At 37.2% G+C, this 12,270-nt stretch overlaps 2 pseudogenes; both read right to left on the reverse strand.

Moving 5' to 3' along the window:
* Positions 1-654: 654 nt before the first annotated feature.
* Positions 655-7,535, reverse strand: LOC149266643 (protein DWD HYPERSENSITIVE TO UV-B 1-like; annotated as a pseudogene).
* A 741-nt stretch (positions 7,536-8,276) lies between these two features.
* Positions 8,277-8,912, reverse strand: LOC149266644 (protein DWD HYPERSENSITIVE TO UV-B 1-like; annotated as a pseudogene).
* Positions 8,913-12,270: the final 3,358 nt, after the last annotated feature.

Consider the following 12,270-nt stretch of genomic DNA (forward strand, 5'->3'; position numbering starts at 1 on the left):
GGATTCCTTATCCAACCCCTGGCATAAGCTACAATAATGACGTTCCATGAGACTGCATTTCATTGAGGCATTTCATCTTAAATTATGTGTGCATTGACTAAATTTCCACATATTAAAGACTGTCACAATCTTGTTTCCCATGTAAATTTTAGCCTTAAACCTAGTCTGCATAATGTGGATGTGGACAAGTTTAGTGTCTAGAATATATTTTTTATCAATGCACGTGTGCAAAAGAGAATTGTAAGTAGTTGAATATAGTAAAATTCCTTCCTAGTCCATGAACTGTAAAGAACCATTCCCTCTTTCAGTGGGCTTTGCCTACACAATGCATCCACATTTGCTTTAACTGTGGTTGCAAGGGATGTTTCATTGTTACCATTGTTGTTCCAGTGCTGATATTCATCAATTAGAACATTAGTTTTAGTCATCGCCATGATGGTGGCAACATTTGTTATGATGTGTTCAATAGAGGAACCTATGTTGTTCCCCTGTTTACATAGTAATGGCTTTTCCATTACTGCTGATTTACGGTTTTGTCATTTGACCATTTAGGAAGCATCCTAATCCAAATATTTGATCCCAACTACACTGGTATGAATGATTTCCTAGTTACATTTGACTTATTTTCATAGAGAGGGTTTTACTTACATAATGTCATTTTTGGGTTACGATTTGAGAAGTAACACAAGGATTTTTCATGTATAGGTAGTTGGACGGCTTATGGTTTGAATCCTCTTCAAGGGAAAGATCTTTAAGTCAAATTCCAATTTGAGCACAATGTAAACGAATAATGTTTTCCTCACAACTCCCATTAATAATGTAATCCCTCCCATTCATCTAACATGACCATTGAATGAGTATAGTTATGAGCACTTCTTGTAGGAGCAATGAAAATTTCATTTGTAGCCTCCCATCCACAACTAAATGTTCTTTGATGCCAATATCAACAGTTGAGGAAAGGATATAATTATCATCACTAGTAAAGCACACCATCACATTCCCTCTTAAGTTGGTCATTGTATATAAAGTATGTCTAGGATTTTGTCATAAATCCCATATTTTGATTTCTTGATCAAATGATAAGTCACAAACAACTATCGGGAATGATGAGAAAACATTACCTCATTCATATGTTCATGGTGGATATCTCCAAAAACTTGTAATTTTTTTCCACTACACACCTCATCCAGGTGGATATTGGTGGCCACCCGCCTATTCTACCTAGACCCCCCGATTAGTTTCATCTATTTCCTTGTTCATTTCAACAATTACTCTTTTTAGCTGTTTTTCGGGTCCTGAACTTCGGGAGAAGTTTTGAGCCCATACACAACATTTTTTTGGGGTCGATGGTAGGCCTGTGGCCATGGGTGCCAAACAAAGATAATATGAACAAGTTACAACCTTGGGAAGTTGGCTTCCATACTAACCCCAATGAGGCCCACAAACTCTTGGTGTTACATCTCTTAGGGTTAAGGTTTTGGTTGTTTAGGATTTTCTCATGTTTTTCAATAACAAATAGGTCCTTTAGCCTCATTGTAACACAACTTAGAGGCATGTAGACACCACATGTCTTCTTAGAGATAAGCTACCATCGCCCGAGCTATCTTATTTCCATTCTGTTTGTAAGCATAGTTCAATGATTTTTTATTAATGAAATGAAGTTTTTTTCTGCTGTATCTCTATGTTTATGATTATATCTACAAGTTGTTGCTTTCTTGTTTAAGTTCAGATTAATGGTATCAGAGCGGTATTTTCTTTCTCTATTTTTCTTTGCATGTCCCTGACGACCTTCCATGGAAGAAGAAAAGAAAGACGAGGGGGTGGGAGATCCTTTCAAAATGGACAGAGGGACGCGATGATAGATAACTTTGCCCAGATCCTTCGATGGCTACCCACAGTAGATGCATTTTCATCTAGCGGACACTTTGGAGGTGCCACTCCTTTTAAGGTACAAGTTAACTTCAATATTCCCATATTCAAAGGCCTCATAAATGCAGATGCTATAGATAAATGGTTAAATCTATTGGAAGGATATTTTTTAGTTCATGAATTTTCCAATCGGGAAAAGATTAATTTTTCACTCCTCAAAGCCGCCCCACATGTCAAGGACTAGTGGGAAACCTACTGTGAACAAAAGGATGAGAGTGAACGTTCACTGTTTTCAGCGGCACCCACTTCGAATTATTTCCAAGACACCATCAAGGAATAATATTACCCTTTCGAGTGCTATGAAGACAAATACATAAAGTGGACCACACTACAGAAGGGAAGGGACTAAGATGTGCCAGAGTTCACAAATATTTTCCATACCCTTCACACGAAGCTGGGTATTAAGGATAGTGAGTAGCATTTCGTGCTCAAGTACCATGGCTATCTAGAAAAGTACATCTAAGACATGATGGAGTCTTGGACATTTCCTCACTCATCACGATGTATCGCTACATTTTCAATATTGAGAAGAAGTTTAAACAAAAGAAGCGAGGCTTTGGATTTGCAAATCCAAAGAAAGGAAAAGGCGCCCCCAAACCATAAGGTGGGGCTGCCCAGGAAAGCTCGCCGAAGCTACAAGAAAAGAACAACACCATGAAGATGAAGAAGGACATGGGAAAGTGGTGTGAGTTCCATAAGAGCTCAACTCATAATACAAGTGAGTTTCGAGCTAAGAAATCACTGGTGGCCGAGCTGAAGGCTTCCGAATTAGAAGCAGGTTCCTCCACTGAATCCGAACCCGATAAGGGAACTGACAAAGGGAAGCAGATGATTGATGTAGAGCCCAGTGCCAACGTGTCCAATACCAAGATCGAGAATATTGAGCCTGAATATCTAGAGGAGGGGGAACACGTCTTCCACTCATAGATGTGGGTGAAGGGTTCTCCGTTGCAGTTCATTTCCAACAACGGGAGCCAAAAGAGCCTCATTTCAGCAGAGGTCGTGAAGATGTTGGGCCTAAAGACTACAACACATCCATAGCCATACACCATTAGGTGGCTTCACCAAGGAAAATATCTTCGCGTCAGCCAGTAGTGATGCCTTCTCTATAACATCAAGCCCTTCATGGATGAGGTATTGTGTGACGTTGCTCCTCTTGAAGTTTGTGATTTATTATTAGGACAACCATACTTGTGGAAGCAACATGTTGTATATGAGTCTAGACATCACTATATGATTATTACTTTGTCTAATAAGTTGTATAGGATACCAGAGGTAGCCCCATCTACCGCCATCTCTTTGATCACTACAAAGCATTGCATTAAGATGATTTCCCATACCAAGAAAAAAAATTTCCTTATGAGTTTCCCCCAGGGAAGGATGAAGGTTGTGGCCACAACTTCCAGGCAAGGCTCCTCTGCATAGCAACAACAGATGGACAAGGTCATGGAGGAGTACAGGGATATTTTTGCCTCACCCATAGGAGTACCTCTGCACTGTCAGGTTAAGCATTTCATTGATCTGAACCTGGGTGCACCACTGCACAATAGACTCATCTATCGATGCTCTCTTCTGGAGAACGATGATATCAAGAGGCAAATTCAGGAACTATTGTATAAAGGGCACATCAGGACAAGTTCATCAGCTTGTGGGAGCCTAGTTGTGTTGGTACAGAAGAAAGATTGGACCTGGAGGCTTTGTATTGACTATCGAGCACTAAACAAGATCACTGACTAGAATAGGTACCCAATCCCACAAATTGATGACCTTCTAGACAAGCTCAAACGGGCCAAATATTTCAGCAATATTGATTTGAAGTCAAGTTATCACTAGGTGCCTATCGAACCCTCTAATGTGTGGAAGACTGCCTTCAAATCCAAGAAGGACCTTTTCGAATGGTTGGTCATTTCGTTTGGATTGACGAATGCCCCTACAACCTTCATGAGATTGATGAAGAACATCTTGCAACCCTTCACCAATGCATTCAGCATGGTGTATTTAGATGACATCTTGATCTTCAGCTAGATTTGGTAAGAGCACCTCCACCATATTTGACAACTCCTTCAAACCATGTGACAACACAAGTTGTGATCTAACTTGGAGAAATGCACCTTTGGCTTGACCTAGGTTCAATATCTGGGATACATCTTTGATGAGCAGGGTTTACATGTGGACCCATCCAAGATACAACTCATTTGGGATTGGCTAACCCCAACCACTCTAACATTGCTCTGCAGCTTTTTGGGTCTTGCTAATTTCTACCGTAGGTTCGTGTTGGAGTTCTCTCATATCACTTGGCCTTTAAGTCAAGTCACCAAGGGCGAAATGAAAGAAAAAAAATTTTGGTCAAAAACCCAACAAAAAGTGTTCTCTGAGTTGAAGAATCGCCTTTATTTTGCATGAGTGCTCATATTACCATACCTGTAACAACCATTTGGGATTTAGATAGATGCCTTCGACTATGCTATTGGTGTGGTTCCTACTCAGCATGGGCATCCAGTTGCTTACCACAGTGAGACACTTTTAGACAGTCCGAAAGTACCCCACTTATTGCAAATAAATGTATTCCATTGTGCAGGCTTGTTGTCAATGGAAGCATTACATTCTGGGCAAGAAAATGGTCATCCACGCAGACCACCGACCTCTATAGTTCATATAGACACAAGGGAAGTTGCAGAATGATCACCATCATAAATGGTCAACCTATCTACAACAATTTCATTTAAGCATTAAGTATAAGAAGGAAGACACTAATAACGTCATTGATTGCCTCATCCGACCACTAGTCATGGCATTGATCACTGTGCTTGACTCTTATGGAAATGAGACATCGGGGTGGTTGCATCGTTACAAGAGCGATCCAAAATTCGGTAGCATATACCAGACACTCTTGGAAAGGAAGCAAGTTCAAATTTTTCACCTTCAAGATGCACTGTTATGCCACTTGGGACACATTTTTTTTCCTTCAAGTGAGCGTGCCAAGATGATTTGGGAGGTGCACTACAATTGGGTCGCTAGAAATTTCGAAGTAGAGAAAACAATGACAGTGTTGCAGAAGTATTTTTATTGGCCGAAACTTTTTCAAGATGTTGGGAAGTACATTAGATCTTGCACCACCTCTGTCATTTCCAAACCAACCATCAAGAAGCAAGGCCTGTATACTCCTCTACCTACTCCTAGCCATCCTTGGGAATCTGTCTCCATGGATTACATGTCGAGCCTTCCTTCTACTAAGCACGACAATGATTATGTTTTCATGGTCGTCGACTGATTCTCTAAGATGGCCATCATGGTGGCCTACAAGAAGAGTATCAAAGTAGAGGCCACTACTAAGCTCTTCCTTGAGAAACTCTAGGTACACTTTCGGATCCCACAATCCATTGTCTCAGATCAGGACCGCAGATTCCTGAGCGCATTTTGGTTAAGTCTCTAGTTGATGCTGGATACAAAACTTACTAAGTCCATGACATTCCATCCCCAAACAAATGGCCAAACAAAGGTTGTCAACAAGATGATCGTACACATTTTGCGCATGTACAACTTGAAGAATCCATGCACGTGGGATGAAAGTCCCCCCTATGTCCAACACAGCTACAATAGAGCTCTCCACATCATGACAGGCCATAACACCTTTCAAGAAGGGCTGGAATTTCAACCATTATGCCCCATTGATGTGGCAATACCATTTGCAGTTGCTCAGGTAGATTCGGTTCACTTTGAGTCTGAACCTGAAAGGGCTAACAACTTCATTGAGTGCATTCAACACATCCGCCAATAGGCCCATGATATATTGGACAAAGCTAATGCTAAATATAAGAAGCGCCATGATCATCATCGCGTGTCACACAAGTTCCAGGTGGGCGACAAAGTTTGGCTACATTTGCAGAAGGAGCACCTTATTGGACCCCACCACAAGATTCACCCGATCTGATATGGGCCATATGCCATCACCAAGGCCATTGATTACAATGCCTTCAAGCTCAGCATGCCACCATTCCTTGGTCTGCACCCTGTGTTCAATGTAGATTTCTTTCGGCCATACTTTCCACCATTGTTGGACACATCTGACATTTCAGAACAACTCACACCAAAAGAGCTCAATCCAGACTGCATGGAATAGGCCACAACTGATTAGATCATGGACACACAGATCAAGAACACTCGCAAACAGAGGATACATTTATATTGAGTTGTCAAAGCAGGCTAACTCCTTCACTAGGGCAAGTGGTTCACCAGGGACCAAGTTTAACAGAAATTTCCTCACCTCATGGAGACTCTGAACACAATGGGGACCATTGCTTCCTGGGGGGGTGAATGATCCAGGTGGATATTGGTGGCCACCTGCCTATTCCACCTAAACCCCCCAATTAGTTTCATCTGTTTTCTTTATCATTTTAGCATTTACTATTTTTAGCAGTTTTTTAGGTCCTGAACTTTCGTAGTATTTTTGACCCTGTAAATGACGTTTTTTAGGGGTCTACAGCAGGCCCATGTCCATAGGCAAGGGCCTACGACAAAACTTGTAGTACTCGATGAGACCTTTCCAACAAGTTATCATATGTGCCAAACGAAGATAATATGACGAAGTTACGACCCCAGGAAGTTGGCTGCCCAACTAACCCCAACGGGGCTCACAAACTCTTCATGTTACATCTCATGGAGTTATGGTTATAGTTGTTTATGGTTTTCTCATATTTTCCAATAATAAATAGGCCATTGAGCCTCATTTTAACACAGTTCAGAGGCATGTAGATGCCACATCTCTTCTCAGAGATAAGCTACCATTGCCCGAGATATCTTTTTAACATTTTGTTTGTAAACATAGTTCAATATTTTTCTATTAATGAAATGAAGTTTTTTTTCTACTGCATCTCTGTGCTTATGATTATATTTGTAAGTTTTTTTGGTCCTCTTTAAGTTTGGATCAACGCCTCATACATGTTTTGAATATCCACTGGCAAGGAAATATTTATTCGATGCATTAATATGGACATATGTTAATTGCTCAAAATCTTCATATGTGTAAGTGGTAGGGTTTCTACTACTGTTGTCTTGGAAGGCTCATTGTTGAACCAAAAAAGTCCATGAATACTATGATTTGCTCTAATAGATTGACCATGGCCAACAATTTCACCACTTTCATGGTTGATCACAACTACTTTCCCATCCAAAGTCCCAAAGACCATCAAACTAGAATCAAATGGATGATACTCAAATTGTGTCGACTAAAACTTCTTGTTAATCTCTATAGAATTTTCAATAGAGTTACTTTTTAATTTAGAAATAGGGTAAGTGGTTAGGCATGCATAAGGGGCCATTTTGGCTGCAAAAATAGAACTGGAAAATGAAATAGCATTACCATTTATCACGCCTAGTTTCTTTAGCTTGAAAAACACAATTTTTCTAGAGCCTATTCCAGTTTCACACCCTTTTAAAATGTTGAAAAAATTCTCTTTCTCTCTCTAATTATATGGAACATATTTGAAATATTGTTCATGCTCTCTCCCTCTCCAAATTTTGTTCAAATATTGTTCATCTAAGTGTAATTCCAGCAGGAATTACAAAATTTTCACTATTCAACCCATACCCAAAATTCCCTTCTCCATCTCTTATTGCACTTGCCTTGAGTGGTGTGGATTTCTCTATTGCATCATAAAAAGCACCAAGAGACATATTTTTTCTAAGTGCAATTCCAGCAGGAATTACAAAATTTTCACTATTCAACCCATCCCAAAAATTCCCTTCTCCATTGCTTATTTCACTTGCCCTAAGTGGTGTGGATTTCTCTGTTGATCATACAAATCATCAAGAGACATATTATTTTCAAATGAATTACCAAAAAAATCACTAACATTCTCTTGCATTCCCCCATTTCTGTTTGACATCAGTCCATCTTCCTAGAAGAAAAAACATTCATCTGTCTCAAAGAATCTCTCCTCTGCTCCTATTTGCACAAATTATTGCACTAAGGTAATAGCATCTTTGAAGTCCATGTCTGTGATTCCATTTCCCCTTGTCATATTTCCCAGAAAAATTTTTTGTTGAATATATGCAAGATTGCCCTCTAAAAGGATTGACACACTCAAATGGAATTGTAATTCCCCAACACTTTCATTTCAAGAATATTCACCAGAATTATGAACTAAACGATGGTGAATAATCGATTCATCATCTATTATTATCTTAGGAAAAGCCTCTACATCTATTTCTGAGGACTTTGAATCCGGGAAGGTAGCATTTTCATGATAAATACAAGACCATTCCATGCACCAATCCTTACAAGATTTATTTAAAGAAAGAATTTTATGATCAAAAGAGTTAGTATTTTCAGTTGAAGATAGTGAACACTACCCTATGTCATTACAACACAAGAAATTATAAAAATGAGCCTTTTATAATGAGGGAAGTATTGATAATACAACCACTATTGTCCAAGAATTTGTAATTCTAGTTCCACACATAGAAAACCTTCTCAGTTTTGGCAAAGAACTAAAGAAGCTTTTAGGTAGGCTAGTTATATAAACATTGAAGTTAATATTCATTGTGTGAAGTACCAAAAATTGTATTTTCATGTTTAGTTTCCTGGTATGACAGGCTCTCAAGTTTAAAATCTGGCATGACAAGCCTCTTTCCAAAAGATCCCTAAGAGAATATTTTCCAATAGAAACATATTTTAAATCAACTGATCGTATTTTAGGGCCAATATAATGCATAAAATTCATACCATTGAAAATAATACAACATGAGCTATGAATTATATCAACTGCATCTACTTCTAATAGCTTTACCAGCGAAAATACTTCAATTAGAGGAGCGAAATCAATTTTTGTGAGCTTGTCGATATTGATCTCCAAGATGTGTTCTTCATTCGAATATTTTAGAAGTTTATCCTTGGAAAAAGATAACAATATGGGATTGTTTGGAGTAGAAACATAGTTCCTGCAAGAATCACTATACCAGGTTTCCAAAATTCCAATCTCCATTGATTGTCCTTGACAGTTGATAAATCTTGGATTTGAGAGTTCCAAATTCAATTAATCATGCACCATTTAATCTCACAAATAATTGATGAATTAAGATGGAAGATATATTTAAAAACCCTCGATGAATTACATCATTAGATAAATGGAATACCCAACTGATTATATCACCTAGGGAAATGGAAATAGATATTTTTTAAAATTGGAAGATCAAAATTTAATTTAATTTGTCTAATGAAGTCTTCTGGTATATTTGTGTCTGTGTTGCCTCTTTCACCTAGTTATTTTTAATTCTCTTCATCTCATTGTGTGTAACAACGTCAATTATCTTCCATCCTCTCACAGTTACTTAACATGTTGAGTAATGGATGAAGAAGAAAAGTTGAAACATTTTAATTGAAAAATGGCGGTGAACAAAATATCTCTCAGTTTTATTAAAGAAACCTCATTTTGTTAAAACATTATGCATTCTCTAATTTGCAAAGGCAGGCATAGAAGCTCACTAGCCTCATTTCAAGACGCGTAACTTGATCTTATATGCATATAGCCAAGAGGGCATAAGATTTATTCAAGGATTTCATGTCACTGCAGGCTTGCAAGAGAGAAGTGAATTAGATAGGATAATCTGAGCTTGTAGTGGACCATGAGAGAACATTTCATCTGACCATTTTTTTAAACACATGGCATAACCGTCAACTGTAACATTTCCTAAACCATGTCTCTCTCCAACATTATGGAAAAAACAAATCTTGTGCCTCCTTTAAATTTCCTTTTTCATGTATATCCATTAATGTGTACGAGAAGACATCTCGTTCAAACACTATGTCAAATAGTTGTTTTGCATTCTATATTATTTCACATTTGGTAGTTGTATCCCTTATTGCATTATCAACAAAGTCCTCAGATAGAAACCCATTTAATATATGGACCCATATCTCTACTAGTGGTTCTAGAAGGTTGCCATATGCCCCGAAAACATTAGTGGAGATAGATTTTTTCCAGAAGTCATTGTATTCCACTGTATTCGATGATATCACTTCTTTTAGAGGCATTAAGTGAAGGAGATCCACATCTTCATCAAGAGATTCAAAAAAATATATTTTCAACAATTTACAACCAATTGAAATGTTTATCAATAATTTATAGATGCATTCTGCAATTGTTGTTTCTACTCTCTACTTTTAGCCCATCTGATCTAGATTGGATCATTATATTATTTTTCATCCATCTCAATGTATTTTGAGTGGAGAAAATGGAGGAATCATCTCACAGGACCATTTCTATTGGTGAGACCCAATTTGGAAAAATTGGGTCTAAAACCCTCCAAGAGAATGAATTTTTGGTGGTAAAACTTTTCCTCTTTAGGATTTCACCATTTGAAGCTATTCTACAACTAGAGATATTTCCAATGATGTAAGAATCATGTCAATCAGAGTATGTATGCAAAAGTTATGCCACTTAGAAGTTGACCTTCCTATTTTCACACCTATAGTTCAAGAAGATGTCGCATCAACCATTATTATTGATGGAAAAGGGCATATCCATGTGATTATGATGTAAAACACTCTAGAATATTATATATTGTAACTCTAGTTAATATTTGATGTAGTTAAAATTAACCACTAGTAGGTTATCAAGATGTATTATAACTGGGCCACTAGGAGATAGAGGCATTCCATTCTTTCAAGAGAATTTTGTTCCATAGATGAGCAAAGATAGCTAGGAGAGATAGGAGGTAGAGCACATAGAGAGGATTTGTGCAATTTAGCATCCCAAAAGCCATCGAAATTACTTCTTTGTACCTGCAACCATATTTCTAGACAGAAAAAGAGAGTGAAGTAGCCTCACCTTCCAGCAGGGTTTTCTCTCGAAAGGGTTTCCCAGAGAAGATATCTTGTGTGTTATGTGGGTGTGTGAGATTATTTTGTTGTTATCTACTTTTGTTCATAATTTCCATTCGCATGCATGAAATAATTATAGTTAAATATATAAATCTTCAAGTTTAATAAAACTATAATAATGTGGAATCTCAAATTTATAATATAATATTATCAAATTTGTTGTGATGAATTGTCCAATGGAATATCCATGAAAGTTTATGGGTCACCATATACTAATGTAAAATGAGTGTAGCTAAAATGTTTTATATCTTTAACATTATGATCCTTGTCACGCAGTGATGTGTGAAGCAACAACTTGACAAGTATTATTCCTTTCAATATTGGAAACTAAACAAGCTTTGAGATTTTGTATTTTTTTATGATTTTTCCCAACTGAGTTATAAATGGCCTAATGGGTTGAAATATATGTTTTGATGCATGTCTTTTGTGATGCATATTTAAGACTTATTCTATTGGTGTTATTATCAAGGAGTTGTCATACAATCAATTCACATGAGGGATCCCCTTCAACATTGGGTTTCTACAAGTGGATATTTTGTAAGTATAAAATTTTATAGAGCTAAGATACGTTCCAGTGTCTTATACCATCAATGATCCATCTTTTGTCTATCATATATTATGTTAGTGAAAGAGAGTAAGTATAAAAAAAATCGTTAAATAGGGAGGGATATGACATCATGTAGGTTGGCTAAGCATATAGTTATTTGCATGGTATGTACCATCCAAGGAATGGCATTAAATTTCTTGTTTTTGTTGTCATAACCTAATTTGGAATTTGTTTCCTTAGGTCACTACAAGGAAATAAATTGAGAAGAAGGATTCCATAAATGCTTGGTCTCATGCAGTCTTCTATAAGTAAACTATTTGTTGGATCTCAACTTCTGCACAATTTTCTTGCAATTTGATTGAAAGTGTAGCCTCTTCCGATAAAATGCATGCAATCTTAGATCAATTAAAACCCATAATGTTTTTGTACCTTGGCAATACATTTCTTACGCATAGTCAATTCATATTTGTTATTTCATTGATCAATGCTTTGTGATCCTTATCAGAGATTTGACTATACAATTTTGGTCTATACTTTAGTATCTTTGTTATAGGGATTTGAGTGATAATCATTTTACCAAAACAATTTCTCCCATCCTAAGAAATTTGACTTACAATGGAAATTTGTAAGTTGCTACCATACTTAAATGCTTAAATTATACCCTTTAATTCCCTACATCTTGACTATAACTTTCATTCATTTTCAAATTTCAAGAAATTTATTGTGCTACACTTTTCTTTTTACTCCTCAGGTATTTGTGCAATAATAATATCATAGGATCTATTCCACCAGAATTGGGGAATGACAAAGATAAGCTACTTGTAAAAACTTTAAGTCACATATGTAAAAAATTAGAAACTGGATTTGAATGATAAGAAAATCCCCATTGGTAGTGACAAGTACATTGATATGC

The sequence above is a fragment of the Pinus tabuliformis genome, chromosome 6 (genome assembly GCF_031772625.1).
Source record: "Pinus tabuliformis cultivar Carrire ecotype Pingquan chromosome 6, CPIR1, whole genome shotgun sequence".
Lineage (NCBI taxonomy): Eukaryota > Viridiplantae > Streptophyta > Pinopsida > Pinales > Pinaceae > Pinus > Pinus tabuliformis.